General features: G+C 44.9%; 1 long non-coding RNA gene across 1 annotated transcript in view; it reads right to left on the bottom strand.

The window, feature by feature from the left end:
• Positions 1 to 2,893: 2,893 nt before the first annotated feature.
• Positions 2,894 to 19,450, bottom strand: part of LOC106731784 (uncharacterized) — an 86,046-nt gene continuing 69,489 nt past the window's right edge. Inside the window, exons 4-5 of the long non-coding RNA XR_001368050.4 lie at positions 17,935 to 18,013; positions 2,894 to 11,528 (exon numbers count right to left, since the gene is read on the bottom strand). This is a non-coding gene — a long non-coding RNA (uncharacterized LOC106731784). The remainder of the gene's footprint in view (positions 11,529 to 17,934; positions 18,014 to 19,450) is intronic.

Genomic DNA, 19,450 nt, shown 5'->3' with positions numbered 1-19,450 from the left:
GCAACATGATATGAACAAGTATTTGGAGAGTCATGATATCCTGAAGTATAGTTGGTTTTAACCATTGTATAGAAGATATAAGAAAAGTGTTTCAGTAATAGCATGGGATAAATCTGAAGTCAGGCATGTGTCACCTCTTAAAAAGAGAAATCTAAGATGAGGGAAGATTACTGTTGAATGAAGGATATTCTCTCAGTGAGTCTGGCCCAGAGGATGTGACACCTATTCAGTGCTTGAAGCAAGAGAGACCAGAAATCCTTCAAGACGTCCAAAAGCTAATGCATTTTCTGGGATACAATCATGAACTCACAAGAGTCCATTTGTACCTTGCTAAAGCCGTTTATGAAGTGTTTCTATGCATGTGTTTCTGTGCCTTCCTTTTCTTCAGAGTGCAATGCCAACAGCTGGAGAAATATAGATAGTAGATTGACTAGTTAACGTGCTTTGTTGTCTCATTTCCAGATGCAGTAGATCAAAAAATCACTCCCAAAGTCAAGGACCAAGAGTGAGAAGTTCTGAGCACAATCAACTCTTATTGTAATCAATGAGAGAGCCGAAATCCCAATTTCAAAGAAAGCTAAAGACATTGAACAGCAGGTCAGCAAGGTTAAGTGTTCATTTATTCAGCCCCTGTTGTTGAATGTTGGTATTGATTTTATAACAAAAGCAACTAATCCCCTTCAAAAGTCAGGTAATACTTCACCCCACAATGTTTACACAGTTTCCATTAAAATCAACAGGAGTGGTGCACATATCTTCAAGGGAAGAACTGTGTTTCTCTGTCTATGTCTAGACTGCAGGCTTGTTTCGTAAGAAGCTTTTCCGGAAGAGATCTTCCGAAAAAACTACTTCTGAAAGAGAGCGTCCATACTGCCAAAATGCATCGAAAAAGCCATCTGCTTTTTCAGAAGATAGCATCCACATTGAATGGATGCTATCTCACATTTCAGCTGTGATTACTATGGACGGAGTGGCTACCAGGGCACTTGTGCTTTTTCCTTTTTCCTCGTCTTTTGAAAGAGCTCCCTCTTCCCTGTCCACACACTCTCTTTCGGAAAAAGGCTTCTTCCTTATAGAAAGAGGTTTACCAATGTCAGAAAAACCCCTCTGTTCTTTCGATTTTTTTTCAAGAAAACCTCTGCAGTGTAAACATAGCCCATGTGTATGTTTGCTTCTTTAAACAAACCTCTCCACCTGTGAAAATTATCAGCCTAATCCATCATGCAAATGGAAACTCCCATTGACTTCAATGGGTCTGTGAAGAGGCATATCAACTCCACACTGGGACTGAAGGAGTGAACCTGGCCCAGCTGGCTGAGAGGACTCCACCCCTACAGCCCTGTGGGCATGGGCCAACTGGAGGATGTCTATAAAAGCCTCTGGAGCCTGCCACAGGGGAAGGAGATGCTGTGGGAGCTTCTGGGGAAGAAGTACAATAAGACCAAACAGTGGCAGCCTGGCTGAGAGGTACTGCAGTAGAAGCCTCTGGACCAGGGTGTGAAGACAGAGAGGACTTCTTATAAGAGCCAGCTTAGTCCCGGGTGGGGAATTGCTCCCAGAGAGCTCAGCATGTTGCAGCAAGATTCCCTGCTGAGTGAGCAGTGAACCGGGCCACTGCTAACGGGGCCCTGTGCTGGGACCCAGCGGAGAGGGAGGACCTGGGTTCCCCTACCCTCAGTTAGATATCCCACACGTGTGGGAGCTTTTCCTATGATATATTGACTGAGGCCACTGGGCCGTAATTCCCTGAATATAGGAGACGTGCATACTAACTGAGGCCACCAGGCCATAATACCCTGATTACAGAGGGTGTGCATATTGACTGAGGCCACTGTATTACTAGTTATAGGCGTCAACAGTGAAATACCAGTATTATAAGGCTAGTTAACAACTGGGCTATAATACCCTGAATACAGGGGGTATGCATACTGACTGAGGCCACTGGGCCATCCAATGTACTTATCTGTGGCTGCTGGGCCATATTATTCTGAATTTTAGGACACTCAGTCCAGAGAGGGAGTTTCAAGGGGCCTCTGAGGGTCTGTCACCACCCTCACCATCGGTCAAGCAGCCACCCCTCAACAGGATCTTATATTACACACTAGGGATGTTAAATATCGGTTAATTGAATAGTAGAGTAACCTCATGAATTCTTTTTGGTTATTCGACTATTCTATAGTCCCCAGGGGTGGGGCTGACAGCTAGTGCACTCAGGCCCCTCTCCCAAGGAGCCCCCTGTCACTTTACGTTGGGATGCCATGCAGGAGCTGGTCTGCGGGGGGAGCCAGTTTAAAAACCAGCTCCCCTCATGGACTGGCAGCCTCAGTTAGTATGCACGTCTCCTATATTCAGGGAATTACGGCCCAGTGGCCTCAGTCAATATAACCCCGTGCTGCTGACTCTGGGTGGCAGGAGCTCCTGGACCCGGTGTGAGCCAGAACTGAGCCTGCGCTGCCTGCCCGCTTACCTCCTAATAACACTTTAAATGCAGAGCCATAGTGGGGGTAGGTCCCAGACCCATCACAAGCCAGGAATGAGACAGGCTGCTGGCCAGCCTGCTAAAAAAAATTCCTGGTGGAGTGGGGGAGGGAAAATGCATGTAGTCAATAGCATTAACCTATAAGCTTTTGGTTATCGGTTAATTGGTTAATCGACTACACTATTACATCCCTATTAGGCACTATGACTCTCAGTCTTTCTGTTCAGGCATAAACTTACCATTGACTGAAGTAGGAATGAGTCATATTAAATGGCTGAAGAACCACAGCTTTTTTTAAATAATTAATTAAATGGCATACAACAAAATTAACAATGAATACCGTTAAATAAAAGTTTTTATTCTGAGAAACAAATTACTGATTTATTCGTTGTGAGTATTCACATCTTTTTCTGTTCTTTGAAAAAAGGTGAGTTTAGTGCAATGAATTGCTGCATTTAAATAATAATTCACGTTGTTTTTTAAAATAAATTTAACACTCAGTTTTATTTGGGAAAAAACAAAGAAAGCATTTAACAAAGGTAAAAAGAGAATTTTATGGAATATGCTTTTAAACATTTCTAAATATTTTAATGGTTTTCAAAAACACATGGTTTGATAGAATATAAGAACCTCATTCTTCCAACACACAAAAAAGAACTTTATTGCAATAAGAAAAACAGCATGATCTTCCAACAACTTTGTCTCTCTCCCCTAATTCATTGAAGTGCTTTATTTAAATCACACCCTCCTTCACGTTGACATCCCTATCTATAACTGTATATATCTCATTACAGACAGCTACAATTCTAGCAGCATTAGATATTTATTAGAATCCTAAAGCATCTGTTTATTTTATAACTGATATGTTTTAATCCTGTTTTATACCACGTGAATTCAGAAACTAAAAAGTACTCTAGTCCATTTTTAATATTTATTGCTTTGTCCAATCTACTTTCTAACTGGTTTCTTTTCTTCCTGTGTTCCTGTCACCTTTCTGTATTTATTATTATTTGTAAAGTTCCCTGTGGGTTTGAGAGTCTGTGTCTGTTTCCCTGGTCCTATTTTCAGAGACAGCACCGAGAACATTTATTAAAAGTAAGTCATGTTTAAATGTTAGAAGGTTGCTTAAAACCCCAAGGGGTTGTTGAGCCAAATTGCAAACTCTAGGGACTTTTTCCCTCCTTCAACAGGGCAAATTAGCAGAAAGGTCAGTAACTTTAGAAAATTGCCATGAGTAAGAGATTCAGCATGTGATAAATGTAATCCATTGCCAAAGATCCAGGGGGATTCCAACATGATAAAGTTATTTGTGGGATCATTAGACATTGCTCTTCATATCTCAGCTGTCTCCAAGTCTCCTCTCCAGTGCACAAATTTATTCACTAAAGGCTCTATTCATTTTTGTCATGGAGACAAGAACACTGAAAAACAAATGTGTACTCATCTGTCCACCCAAGCCTCTGATAAGATTCAGAAATTATTCCTGCCCAGTTATTCCTGTATAACGTGTATGGCAATCAGGTCAGAGAATTTCATTAAAATGCCCATTTTATGCCCAAACCCACAAGTTCCACTTTAAGTATCTATTTTGTTGTTCTGGACATGGAAGACTTGTGGAATATGAATCCTTGAGCAAATGGAAGAATTTTATGCCCAGTTTGGCCACATCTTTTCCTGGTTATCCAGAGGAAGAGATCTGAAAGTGGTCCAAAAATACCATCAAGATAAATATTAATGTTGAACCCAGCTTTCTAGTCTAAGATTGTAGTGTAGTTTTTTGCAAGCTTTGACTAATACTTATCTTAATATAGATGGCAAAATCCAAACGAGTTTCAGTTCCCCATCAGTGAAATGAGGATAATAGAACTTCTCTACTTCACTGGGGTATTGTGAGGATACACACCTTAAAGGGTGTGAGTCATTCAGTTGCATAGGAATGGAACCATAAAAGTAGTTAAAGTAAATAGGTTGCTCACAAGGGAATCAAAGTGAGCAAAGTACCAATCTAATAAACCACTAAAGCACTTGCTTAAATTTTAAAATGTGAGTATGAGTAGCCCCACTGAAGTGAATGGACTTACTTAAGTGCTTAAAGTTAAGCAAGTGCCAAAGGGCGTTCTAGATTAGAACCGAAGTATTCACAGAACAACAATACTTCCCTTGAGGTCTTAAAAGACATACATGCTGGGTTGGGTGTTGGCATGTAGGACATTATTTAAGACTAATTGTTTAATTAGGTAGTGTGATAAAGTGTTCATCACATACCGCCCTTGAAGGGGATAGAATGGCTCAGATGGGGCTACTTGACAGGATGAAGTAGGTGAGGTATAAGCTCAAATATTGCCATTGGTGAACTTGATGCTCAAATGATTGAGAAGAGGAAGGGTCTGTATAAAGGTAGGGAGAGGGCCGAGGAAAGGGTCTGTAGTGGGGGAGTAGTCACTCTCAAGTTTGAGAAAAAGAAGTAGGAAGAAGCCTAGGGAAAACACAGCAAAGGTAAGATGGCATGTCCATTAGCTGCTGACTGTAGAGCCCCTAGGCTGGCATGCAGTGCAAACAACAGACCTGATGTCCCCTATCAGCCACTGGGGGAATGGCATAGATAGGGCTGTAGACTGCCTGACACAGTTGGTTTAGACAGACTTTGATAACTTGAATGATGGGAAAACCATAGTGACCTGACCAGAGGGCCAAGCTATGAAGAGAAAGCATGACCAGTTGAGGGGTAGAGGAAAAGCCACAGAGACTGAGACATGGGGCTAAGAAACTACAAGAGGAGATGTCACACCAGTGGGGATCTAATCTCCAGACAGGCCACAAAACGGCACCTTAACAGTGAGAAGAGCAACCTCCGTAACAGTAAGAATGCTTAGTTTTTCCAGGATGCCATACCAAGCAACATTTCCAAAATGATTGTGTGTGATGAAAAATTACCTCTTTAAAATCTTGCCATGTGTCTTGGTAAATTTTTTTTTATCCTTTTAAGGACTCTGAACATTCCCCATCCTTCCCTTACACCCTCTTTAAAACTCTATTCTGTACTTATCCTCACACTCACTAAGAAGAATTGATTAATCAGACATGATTAATCAGCAGAGGGATATGGAAATTGGAAGAAGGAATGGGATGTGATTACTACCAGGCTAGGTCTTCCCTCAACCCCTTTTGGCACTCCAGTGATAATTTTATTAGAAAATGTTCATGACCTCATTCCTTTCCTTGGATGATGTGTTTCTCTATTGTAAATTCTTCCTACATATTGACATTGGCAGAGACTTGAGCCAACTGGTAATGGTTTTGTTCCTGCTAAAAAAAGGATTGTGTGTCCTTGACATGTCACTGGATTATATAAATATTCGCTAAGAATAATGTGGGCCTCAATGCTGTAGCTTTTAGTTCTCAGACTAGGACAACTGGTATATCTGACAGTAAGATGTGGCTTGTTTTATAAAATTGAGGGGGGGAGGGAAGCATGACAAATGTATATATTTAGTAAAATATGTTTACAGGATACCCCAGTTTAATTTGAGAACTCTACCATCATGGAGAGCCCAAAGATATTACCCTGCACATATGACATAGCTATAGAATTCTAACAGTAGCTAAGAATTAATATTGTTAGTGTTTTAACATTGAAACCCCTGTGTACACCTATAGTGTTCCATAGATAATAAATAGCATCTGTTTTACTGACTGAAGTTATATATATTCTAATAACCATAGATTTGAATTTCTACTTTATGGGCCTGGGAATTAATAGAAAATTTATTCTTTTTGGAGCATGTTGTCATTTGATATTTGACATTCTAAGACTATTCTATCAAATGTAAAGCAGTAGCAGTAACGTTAAGACAACAGGAATGTACTAATATTTTGGGAAGGAAAGAAAGAATGTGTTTCCACTCAGGTCTATTAATCAAATTTGGTAATCTTGGTCACCTGTTTAGTTAGCTAAATAATACACCCCTATTCAAAGCAAAGAATACATGAATAAAATCCACACACAATACAAGTAGAATCAAGTCTACCACTAAAAATGCACTCCACCTTGAAACTCAGCTTTTCCCAGCTCACCATCTGTCCACTGAGAAATCTTCACCTGAAAATGCTTGGGAAAACAGATATAGCGTATCTTTTGTTTCTTTCTCTGGGTTCCTAAAACCTATTTCTTTTTCAATATATTTATATTTTCAGGATCTCCTGCTGTTTGATTTAGATGCAATATAATCATCTTCAGTAATGGAGAAATTGTTGCATGAGATCAGACAATTGGTCCATTTGTACTCTGCTTCTAGCAGAAATCAGCACTTGATGCTTCAAAATATGACAAACACATCTTTATCACACCTAATGCTGGACCTGATCCTACAAAGATGGATTCTATATAACAAGAGTAGTTCTATTAACTTCATTGGGACTAGTCACAATGTGAATTGCAGGCTTGGGGCTCAGCTGTGTGCTAGCTTATGGAAGGAAGTGTAAAAAACTCTTCCTGACTTCACACGTGCTATTCGACTATCTCATTAAGCAACCTGATTAGACTGTCACCAGAGAAAAGATCCAAGGTTAAAACTAAATCATTGAGTTTTCCAGAAAGATATTTATTGCCCAAAGTCACCATAGCTGATGGAGCAAATTTCCCTCTCCAGTTTGCAAGAGCGTTTCTACTTTGGAAGAAGAATGCCCACCTTCTGCATAACCAGACCTTACTATTCACCTTGAGCAGACATATTCTATTGAAATAAATGGCAGGAATAAAACACCAAAGCTCTGTCCCTAATTAGCATTTTATTTTTCCTGGAGTACACTGTACACTTCATATGAACTTGCAGGTTGGCAACTGTGTTTCAAGAGCTAGATTGACTGAGACACTTTTACCAAATCAAACCACCGGGGGGAGATGCTGGCACAGGACCCTGGCTCCTGGGAGTGTCTAGACCACTTTCCTCTCCGTTGGCTGCAGTGTCTCTTGGGAGGAGAACCCTGTGGATATTGATGTCTAGCCACAGATATCCACATCCATGGGTAGACATTTGTATTCACGCAGACTCTAGCTTTAAAAGGCCTTGGAAACACCTTCATTGTGCCTCTTTCCTAATCCAGCCTCTTTCCTGCTCAAACCTCTGTCTGCACTATAGATTTATACTATAGGTTGAACTTCTAAATTCAGCATTCTCTGGTCCGGCACCATCTATGGTCCGGCATGACAAGAGATGTTCCAAGATCAGAGAGTCCCAGTGTGCTTCTGGGGAGTGGGAGCCCAGGCGCTGGCGAGCGGCTTAACTGGGCTGTGATGGGGGAGGAGGGCTGGGAGCCAGCACACAGCTCAGTTGGGCTTGGAGGTGCAGGAGCTGGCATACGGTTCATCTGGGTTGCAAGCAGGATGGATGGGAGATAGTGTATAGCTCAACTGGGCTGAGGGGGAGCCAGGAAACCATGTGATGGAGGGTAGCGGGGGGAGGAGAGGACAGGAAGTGAAGGGAAGAGGCCAGCAGCAGGGGGCCTGAAATGACTTCCCCAGTCTGGAAAAATCCCTCATCCAGAACTAGTCATGTCCAGAGGGAGCCAGACGAGGGAGGTGCAACCTGTAGCAGCATTTTAACAAAGGGACTGAGGTTCTTCCAATCATTTGGAAACAACCAGAGACATGGCTTAAGCCAGCAGTTTATTCCATCACTGATACAAGCAGTAAACCCAAAACTGCAATTATTGTATGTATTTGATTCCTTTAACCAATTTCAGCTTTCACCTTTCTTTCTATAAATAAGCTTTTAGAGTTTAGATACTAAAGGATTGGCAACAGCATGATTTTTGGGTAAGATCTGAGTTGTACATTGATCTGGGTATGCAGTTGGTCCTTTGGGATCAGAAAAACTTGTTTTGATTAGACTGGTTTTAAAGAGCCACTTGTCTTTAAATCCAGTGTTGTGGGGCGGTGGGGAGGGGGGGGTGTAGAAAGACTGGAATGTTTCAGGAAACTGTCTTTCTGATTTTTTATTAGTGTTGTGAGACAGAAGTTTGCTTTTTGTGACGGCTTTGATTTATCATTTGGCAAAATTACCCATCGTATTTTGGGGTGCATTTGCCTTCTTTCTGAGCAGTGTGACCTGATTCTGGTGTTCTCAGTTATGACCCACAAAAGCCTGATTCTACATGGTAATAAATTTCAGCAAAACTTTGGAACATATGCCCTAGAGGTAAGAGGCATTTATCTAAATATAAATCCATGCAATCACATTGTCCCTCAGAAATCGTTAGTTCTCAGTGTGGCCGTGGAATGGCAATTAGTACAGTAGCCTCCTTAAAGAAATAAAAACAGTGGATTTTGCAGATAAATTCAGTGAAATTTCTGAAAGTCACTGTTAAAGGCCCAGATTACACATACAGTCAAGGATTTAAAATACCTACCAAGGATCAATTCAGGACTCCAGTCTTCGGAATGATGTGTTAAAATAGCATTGCTTGGTTATATTTGGAAGTGGAAACAACTCAGTGAGGCTGTGTCTAAGGGGCGGGGTTTTTTTTTTTAGCTGAATCATGCCCTTATTGATATTGGTCTTTCATTTATGAGATGAGCTCATTCACATTATTCCCAGCAGGTGAAAAGTGAATGCACTTGCCTAGCAGCATGAAGTGGAATCTCATCAGCACACACAGCTAAAGACATTGCTATTTGCTGTTGATAAATTTATTCCTTTGAAAACAAGGAACACACTTCACATAGATCAGTGTTATTTTAAAATGGATCTCCCTTATTGAAAACTAGAGTAACCATGGAGCTACACTCACAAAACAAATAGCTTAAGAAAATGCTAATTACACAGTCTGGACTCAGTTCTGCCCTTCTTTACATTTGATTGCTTACAATACCTAATTACAATGGCTGTTGGCACCTGTGTACCAGCCAGCATAACTGGCCCTTAACTTAAAAACCTATAAATGTTGGACACTTTTTATTCAGAAGGTACAGGCTCTAGTCTTCTTTATGGTGGACTCTGAAAATAATATTTATCTTTTACATAGCACTTTCAATCCACAGGCTCAAAGCTCTTTAATTAAGGAGAGTAAATGCTGGCATTGTTATTTTTATAGATCGGTAAACAGGGCCACAGAAAGGTGAAGTGATTTGGCAAAGTTAGAGGCAGACTCTGCCCTAACAACTAGGTGATAATGAGCAAGGTGCTTTGGTGCATAGGAGGTAGAAAGGCACTGACCCAGGAAGAAGGAAAGAGAGACACAAATGTGAGAGGAAATCAAGGTTCATTCAGACTGTAAGAAAGGCAGAACACAGTAAATGAGCAATGATGTATTGGAAGAGATGGGCAGAAAAGTGGGCACAGTGAGTCTGTGCAGAGCCATAAAAGTGAAGATAGAAAACAAGTGATGGAATAGAAGAATGGGATAATATGATCAAGCCCCTAGGGGCACATCTACATAGCAGGGCAAAAGTTGAATTAAGCCATGCAACTTCTGAGATGTTTTTTCTTCATCCCTAATTTGGTTGTTAGGACATTTAAATATTTTTCCTTTTAAGCAAAGCAATCTCTACTTAATCCACATGGTACTCTATAATTATAGACACAGGTATGAAATAATTGCAATTAATTGTTAAATCTCAGACATCAAAAGTATTAAAACATATATTTAAAGTAAACAAACTAATTAACTAACTAACCAACCCTCAATTTACTGGGGATAAAGAGAAATTAACATGGTACAAAATCAAGCCTGTAAGCAGGAATTTCTGTGGGGGAGTGTAAGACATGGGAGGGACTGGTGGCTGGCTCCCCTCCCCCATGGCTCAGCGCCATCTCCAGCTTCACTCCTATGGGGTAGGGAAATCAGTCTCAGGCTTCCCCCGGCTGGCCAGAGCACTGGGGAGGGAGGCTGGGGCAACACGCCACTCTTGCCTTTCCCTAGCCATCTGGAGCACAGGTGGAAGGAGTCTGGGGTACTATGCTGCCTAAGTCTCATGCGTATTTGGAGGACCATGCGGCGAGGGGTGCATCCACACCCTTCACACACTTCCGGAGTACGGGCCTGTATATTTTCTTTTTCCATCAAATGTGCCAACCTTTTCCATATGAAGAGGTGGCCTCTCCAATTACTTGCTTCTTTGTTTAACTGAATAAAGGACAAGCTCCATATATTGCCCTTAAGGTTAACACCCATTATATGTTAAGATGCCGTGTTTATAGATCACATGGAGGTCACATTATTTTGACTTATAGTCTAAGTCTACACCATTCTACACTTCTTTGTTTAGATATCTATTATCTTTTTCATGCTCACTAGAAGCATTGCTCCAAAGGCTTTTTTATTCAGTCTCTTCTTGGCCCATGTGGCACTACGCTGTTGAATCTAAGGGTGTTGTTATATCATCTTACTTCCCACTGTTCACAAAGGTGAGTGTTCCTCATTCCTAGTGCTTTGTTTTGGCTATGCTGGGATTTTAAGGCCTAAGAACTACTACACCCTCCATTCCCATAAAAAAAAATGCTATTCTCTGTTTAGATTGTAAGCAAAATCAGCTGTATCTTCACGGGAATCAATGCCAACTACATTATAACCATTTTCTTATTTTTCTCTGAACACAACACGAAGTCAGATTTTAGATCAGAGGTAGCTACTTCATGTGGCCAAAATAAGCCTTCTTTTCAGGTTCAATATTGTATCCCCGTTGCCTTCAACTGCAAGAATTCCCTGTGGGGCGACTTCTTCCTTTTTATTGCTGTTCACAAAAGGAAAATCTTCTCTTGTCACAAATGCCTGCAAGTGCTTTTAAGACATCACCAGGTCCTCAGCAGACCTAGTTCTGGTTCACTGCTTTATTCCAGACCGATAAAATCTGCTGAGATGCAGCCCTCTTCCACACACACTAACTGTAGGCTAAAGCTGTTTCAGTGTTAAAAAATTAGGTGGTACCAGCAGATATAGTAGTCTGCTTTTAAACAGTGTTTTATATTTCGTAATGATATTATCTCCATTAGCCTGCTCAAGGAAATGTTCTTTACAGGATTCCATGTTATACAGTCTTCATCCCTGCTACCTTGAAAAATAAAAATAAAAATAACTTATGCATTCAAACATTCTACCTGCCTAACCCTAATTTGTTTTTCCTTTTTCCTGTCCCCTTCACATAATTAATTCATTATAAACTGAGCGGGGTGAATAGTGGTAAAATTTATTCACCACCAACTTTGTTAATTTCAGTTCACCAGTCAAGCCCATCTTGTCCACATCCTTGTCTGTTCTCTTTCATGAAAACATTCAGGGCTTGTCTACACTGGCAAGTTATTCGCCAACAAATCTTTTTGGCAACGAAACCTGGAGAGCATTCACATTGCAATGTGACAAAAGCTGAAAGAAATGTCTGGTTTATTGTGTAGTGGTCCTCATTGTGTCTTTTCAAGGAAAGAGGGGTGGCTGTCACTCTAAGGGTGTGTCTAGACCAAGTTGCCTTTTTTCGAAAAAACTTCACCCGTGTCTATGCTGCTACTGCATTCTTTCAAAAGTACTGTAAAATCTTGAGTATAATGCACACTTTTTTCCCATTTTTTTTAGCATCAAAGTCAGGGTGCGCATTATCCATAGGAGTTTTTTAAAAAGTTTTAAACTCACCCGGGGCAGGCACGGGCTGGGCTGGACTGGGGGGGGCGCCTGCAGGTATGATCTCAGCACGCTGGCAGCTGAGCAGGGGATGCCCCCAAGGCAAGCACGAGCTCGGCACGCCAGCAGCTGAGTGAGGGAGACCCACCCCCCAGCATGTGCAAGCTCAGTGTGCACAAGCTCAGCTGGGCAAGGGGACCCTGCGGCAGGTGTGAGCTTAGCTGTGCAGGGGGTCCTGAGGCAGGTGCGAGTCCCTTCCTTCCTATGCCTACCGTAAAATCTCGAGTATAATGGGGATGCGCATTATAGATAAGAGTTTAGTTTATTCAGGAATTCTGACCTTTAAAAGGCAGATGCGCATTATACATAGGTGCACATTATACTCGAGATTTTACGGGTAATTGAAAGAACACAGCGGTTTTGTTGACAGCAGTAAACCTAGTTTTACGAGGAAGAATGCCTTTTTCGACAGAGATCTGTCGAAAAAAAGGCATGTGTGGATGCGGGGTTTGGTTTTTTTTCAAAAAACCAGACCTCCAGGGAAAAGCCCTGGTGGACAAGCCATCTGCAGGAAAAACCTCTATTGTTCCTGTCTGTAGCCATGTCTTAAAGGCACAGGCACCCTGGGCAGCCATTGTGGCAGGAAGGCAGCCAGAGGAAACCACTGACCACACAGGTCTCCCTGCATCTCTGCCAAGGAACCATGGCACAACACAAGACCCCCCAAAGATCCCAAGGACCTTCCAGGGAGCCATCCCACGACCCATTCAGGGGCATAAAGAAGCGAGCTCCAGTCTGGTCAGGGCCTGAGGTCCTGACATTATTGGAACTTTGGGGAGAGGAGGAATCCCTGCAGACTCTGTATTCCCGACACCGGAATGCAGACATCTATGCCCACATGGCTGAGGGGCTACCAGAAAAAGGCCATTACCCCAGAATCTTGGATCAAGTGTTGGTCAAGGCTAAAGAACTCAGGCAGGGCTATGCCAGGGCCCGTGAGCGCAGATCTACCTCTGGGGAAGTGCCTCACCACTGCGCATACTTCCAGGAGCTGGACAAAATTCTGGGTGGTGGGGAACCCCTTTCTGCATCAGTTCTTGTTCAGTCTAGGTTGCAGAACCTGTCCAGCATTGCCAGGAGGTGGCTGAGGACAACCCGAAGCAGCAGCTGCTGGAGGAAGAGGAGGAGGAGGACCCCAACCTGAGTCTTGTCACCCTGACCTTGGAGCTGGTCCCCCAGACTGAGGAGGCCTCGCAGGCATCTTCTGACACTGGTGAGGGAACATCAGGTGAGTGCGTTCAGGTTGCCACACACACAGAACGGAGGAGGTGGGAGCACAGGGGATGCAGGCCAATCTTCACATGTCATGTTCTTCCTGCACAGATTGCACTTCTCTGTGCATGTGTAAGCACGTTCATTCCCAGAGCACATAGGGGCAGCTGCTCACAGCTCGGGGAGGGTCCCACACATGTCTGACCCCAGGAAGGGCTGTCATCCTCCCGCTAGGAACTGCAGGAAGCAGGCTGGTCACAAGGACGAACGCATGACACCACAAAGACCACCCCAAGTGTCACACATAGCACTCGGCCATGTATGCACAAGTGACACAACAATCGCTCTCGCAGACAGTGCTGCCGTGGGTAGGTGGTGGATGGGGCCCTGGGAGACCCAAGCTGCTCCAGGCCCGTGTCCTACATATTGTGACCCACTATGGCTGGACACTTCCCTGGGCTGTATGGCCATGGTGGGGGTGTTGTGGGGATGGGAGGGTAGACATTGCCCTAGCCACCCTGGGGCCCCTGGGAAGCCGGGGCTACCGGGCAGGCCAGATGTGGGGCTTGCAGTAAGAACATTGCCATCCCTTGTTCCAAGGACTTACTCACTGATCAAAGCAGGGACAGTGTGTGCATAAGTGACCACTTTTCCCTCTTATCCTCCACAGCCGGACCTGCTGGAGCAGACCAGCGGGTGACATCTTTGCCACTACACACCCGGGCCCACAGTAACTGCAGGCACTGGCAGGTCTACAATAACCTCATGAGCAGGCATGTTAAGGCCCTGAAAAGGATGGAGGAGACCATGGCAGAGAGGACGCAGAAAGAAGCTTGGTGGCACAACCACTTGCTGGAGGAGCTCCTCCAGCAGCGGACAGCAATCTGTGGGACTATCCGCTCAACCTGCTCCAGCCCCCTTTCCTCTTCCTCACTCCCTGCCCCCTCTTCCTCTCTCTCAATCCCTGTCCCCCTCAACCCCTGCCCCCCCACCTCCTGCCATCACAGACCAAGCTGCAGCTCCCCCTCCTCCCCAACCCCCTACTGTCCCAGGCCCGACTTGACTCCGAGCACGTCTCGGGACACAGACCCAAGGCGGCAGACTTTTGCGGGCCAGGTGACATGCGTCTCTGCAAAGAGCATGCTGCAGGACCCGGAAGGGCCCTGGCAGAAGTGGTTCCCGGTGCCTTTTTTTTTTGACAGAGCATCTAGGCAGTCTGGACCCTCTTTTTTTGAAAAAGCAGATCGCTTTTTCGATCTGCTTAGTGAAATCTAGACGCTCTTTTTCGAAAGATGTTTTTTCGAAAAAAGCATTAGTCTAGACATAGCCTAAATGCTCTCCTACTTGGATCATCCCAGAACTTTTGGATCTTATCAGTGTGTGGGATAAAGAATCTGTGCAATCACAGCTCTAAGTGACCCAAAAAAACTGGAACACATCCAGTCACATTTCTCAAGGCCTTTGTGTGAAGGGGTATGAAGCAATTGAGAGCCAAGATAAAAGAACTCTGACAGATATACCAGAAGACAAAGCATGGAAACAGCCAATCTGATGCTCCACCCACAACATGGTGTTTTTATAAAGAACGTGATACAATCCTTGGTGGGGACTCCATGTCCACAGCCAAGGACCCTGTGGATACTTCCCATAGCACAGTCAGAATGGGACCTAACCCAGATCCAGAAATTTTTCGTGAAGCCGTGGAAGCAGATGAGGAAGAGGGGTTCACAGCAGGGTCAACCTGTGTGCCAGGCAGCAAAAAATCATTTTCAAGTCCCCTCAGCAACTGTAAATGGAGCATGAAACAAGGGAAGAAACACAGGGTAAGTTGCTCTATTCCAGGCTGGGGTGGGGTAGGGTGGGATGGGTGGTGGCCATGCAGGACAGTAAGTTGTTCTGTTGAAGCTGGGGTTGGGATGTCAGTGGTGGCACAGGGCAAAAAATTGTGTATTGCAGCAGGGTGGGTGTGGGGTGGATAGAGACATGGGAAGTTGCTCTTGCAGCTGGGCAGGGGGTGTGCTGGTGGCATGGGGTGGCCAGAGGCAGTATTTCTGTGAGCTAGATAAGCCCTGCCTGGGTCTGCATTATGTTCAAATCTGTGCATTGATGTGCACAGAGATATCAATAGAATGTACTGGGAGATGTTTTGCTTTTTCAGTCAATGGGGGATGATTGGAAACGACGTGGTCCTGCTATGTTGACAGAGAGTGGCAGTGAAAACATGATTTGGCAACTTTCTTTTTGGCAACATTTGAATGTCGACAGTACTTTCCAATGCAAACACAGGGTACGTCTAGACTACAGGCTTTTGTCGACAGAGGCTTTGTCGACAGATACTGTCAACAAAGCTTCTGTCAACAAAGTGTGTCTAGACTACATCCAGATCTGTCGACAAAGCAAGCTGCTTTGTAGGCGTGAGAGTGTAGATGCAAAGGACAGTGTAGATGCAATAACACCTTCTATCAACAGAACGACAAAAGGAGTTATTCCTGATAGAATGAGGTTTACCACCGTCGACAAAACTACCAAGTTCTGTCGATGTTATGTATAGTTATGTACACAGGTATAGCTTTGTCAACAAAAGGCCACTTTTGTCGACAAAACCCTGTAGTCTAGACACACCCACAGTCTCAGATTATGACTTTTCCCCCAGATAAATGTTTATGGGAGGAGCTTTTTCGTTCCCATGAATGTAGGAATTTTTCTATATATTCTTTTATCTATGCCCTGTTAACCCCTTCTCCCCATTAGATTAGTTTGTATGCTTGCAAAGTGTTAGAAGGCAGGAAGAGAAAAGGGAATGAGAAATCCTGTGATTTGCAAAGTAATAACTGAGTAACTATTCATTCTGAGGAGCAGTGAGTAGAGGGGAAGACAAGTTGAAGGAGGGAGGAGGTTTGAGCAACAGAAAATCCCCCTGCTTGGAGACACTTTGTGCATATTACCTTACCAGAATATGGAGCTTGGTATGTCCAGTGTTTGCAGAGCAATATTAACACAAAGGAATTAATGTCTGAGGACAAGATCTACCCCTGATTTGGAACTTCATAGCTAGCCCTGCAACTACATGGTTATCCATCAATGTGCAAATATGTAGGAGCAATCACTGTTCTGAATGATATTACATAAATAAATGGGGGGCATTTTCTCAATCTAGGCATGTGGTAAATACCTGAAACAGAGTGTTTTGTTGAATATAGGATTGAGAAATTTTCAAAAACCAGCTCCCTGAAACTATTGGCCAGATTCCTGGCACTCAGGAAGGCTTCATCCCAGGCCCTATATTCCCCACATCCCTTTTTCTAAGTTCCCACCTTCACTCACCACTCTCAACCAGTTCCAAGCATGCCCCACCATGACTCCTTGCGCTCCCCCACAACACCTGCTCCATGCCACAGAACAGTGACTGTTGCAGATAGGAGGCACAGGTGGGGGGTTGGAGGGATGGGGAGAAAGAGCTGGTCCATGGGGCCACCAATGGACACAAGGCATGGAGGATGGAAGGTGAAGCTGGCTGCTGGTGGATACAGTAAACTTCCGATAATCCGGCACCTTTAGGACCCAGGGGGTGCCGGATTATCAGATATGCCGGACTATCAGAAGGGGGGGCTATGAGGGTTCTGGAGTGGGGTGGGAGGGGATGCCACCCCAGACCCCTCATAGCCCCCCCTTACGATAGTCTGGCTCTGCCCCAGGCGTCCCTGATTCAGCCGCGGCTGGTCAGTTTCAGCAGCAGCTGAATCGGGGATGCCTGCAATAGAGCAGCTGGGGTGCTGTCGGGTTGGTCCTGCAGCGCCAAAGGACGGCGCTGCGGGACCAACCTGGCAGGACCCCAGCTGCTCTGCCCCAGGGGTCCCCAAGTCAGCCGCTGCTGAAACAGATCAGCAGCTGATCTGTTTCAGCAGCGGCTGAATCGGGGACCCCTGGGGCAGAGCAGCTGGGGACCACCCGGCAGCACTCCAGCTGCTCTGCCCCAGGCATCCCCAAGAGCAGCTGGGGTGCTGCCGGGTTGGTCCCGCAGCCCCGAGGGGCAGCGCTACGAGACCAACCCGGTAGCACTCCAGATGCTCTGCTCCCGGCTTCCCGATTCAGCTGCTGGTCAGTTTCAGCAGCAGCTGAATGGGGGAAGCCTGTCTGGCTCCCCCAGCACTTCCGGGTTCCTGATGGTGCCGGACCCTCAGGAGTCCCGGAGCATTGGATGCCGGACTAATGGAGTTTTACTGTACTAAGCTTTCTTGGACAAAATAAAAGCAGCAAAGATTTCAGATATCCTAACTTGTTCCAAGGCCTGCTGATCTGCCATGTTTTGTGTCTCTAAAATGTCCCTCACTGTCTGCATGGAAGACCCAATGCTCTGATGATTATCTTTGAGAATCCACTCAGGGAACAAAACTCATATTGTGTAATTTAGGTGACTGATCACACAGTCTGTACAGATTATTCTAAATATCTAGTACTTGAATGAACTATTGCTGCAAGCAGTTCATGAAAACTCATAGACTCAAGCAGGCTTGTAAAAGCTATTTCACAAACAATTACAAACAATAATATTAATAACAATACTTGGTACTTACACCACCTAGTACATCTTGTCCATGGGTCTCAAAGAAGGATATCATTCTTTGTTTTCAGATCACTTCTCAAGGCCCTAATCTGCCATCAAATATACAAAACAGTCGATTAACATGTAAGGGATAGACTCAGGAGCAGATGGGGAAAGTCTTGAATACTGAAATATTCAATTGCAAAATTATATCATACATTCTATATGTCTCCCTCTGTCCATCATTGTAGGGACAAATTAAGGTAATCAGGGGACCTGGATACATGCAAAATGGGGCTCTCCTTAGCTCTGTCTCCACCCCTAAATGATGTGGTGGTCCCTTTTAGCCTGAAAGCATGAGTCTGGGTAGGTCTATGCTGCAAATACATACCTCTGTCTGGACTGTGTCAACTGACTTGGGCTTGAGCCACAGGGCTGTTAAAATATTGTGTAGACCTTTGTGTTGAGACTGGTGCTCAGACTCAAAGACCCTTCAAGGGGAAAAGGTCTCAGAGCCTGGCCTTCAGCCCAAGCCTGCATGGCTACTCTAGAATTTTGTGGTCCCTCAGCCCATGCCTCGTGAGCCCGAGTCAGCTGATATAGGCCAGCTGCTGGTGTTCAATGGCAGTGTAGATACACTCTCTGTGACTCTACTCGTCATGCTTTGCTACCGCCACCCAGGTGGAGGATTGGCAATGGAACACTCACAGAGTCGTGAGCTGTGGGAGTGTTATTAGGGGCCTCCAGAACAATATGTTTCAGATTTAAGAATCCTGTAAAATTAATAACAGGGTTCATACATCCTGGAAGTAATGTTGTAGGCTGCCCACAGGCTTGGGCATATACCTTTGCCATGGCCTCACATAATCAAGCTTTTCTTCATATGTGTGAGGTCTTAATTTTTTTCTTCTAATAAAATCTGAGATTCTGATGCCAATTCTTGACTCCAGGAACAGGGACCTTAGACCTATTGTCACAAGTCACCCCCCTCTTTTGGGGGGTCCCCCTACCCAACGTACTCTGGTTAACGGCTCGCCCCGGCCGAAATATCGTTTGCCCTGGTGGCGGGGTGAGGGGTCCGGGCCCACCCTCTCTCCGGACCCCGACCCAGGGCCCTAACACCAGGAACTCGATGCTCCTGATGGTAGCAGGTGGGGGCTTGCCCCTAAACTTGCCTGCTCTCTGGTTCCACGACCCGCCCTGGGTCGCTGCCAACCCCGCCAGTGGGCCTACTCCACGGCCCACCTCCACCGTTGTACCGGGAACCCTCTTACCTCCTCGGCATCCCCCTCCCTCTGTGCTGTTCCTCCCTGTTGCGCTGCCTCCCTACCCCTTTTATCCTCCGCCATATCTTATAGCATGTGCTCACTTCCGGGTGCCCCGCCTCCCCCTGCCATCGCGTTGCTGACGTCAGCGGGTATCCCGGTCGCACCCGGATGACTGTCGGCTTCTCGGCTGGCCCTACACCCCGGCGCCATCCAGGTGGCGGAATTCCCCCCCTTTGTCGATGCCCGTGTCTCCCGGCATGAAGGAGTGACGGGGTTGCC

This window comes from Pelodiscus sinensis, chromosome 1 (genome assembly GCF_052426305.1).
Source record: "Pelodiscus sinensis isolate ZL-2025 chromosome 1, ASM5242630v1, whole genome shotgun sequence".
Classification (NCBI taxonomy): Eukaryota; Metazoa; Chordata; order Testudines; family Trionychidae; genus Pelodiscus; species Pelodiscus sinensis.
The sequence above is the reverse complement of the archived record's forward strand: the minus strand, read 5'-3'. Positions and strand labels throughout refer to the sequence as shown.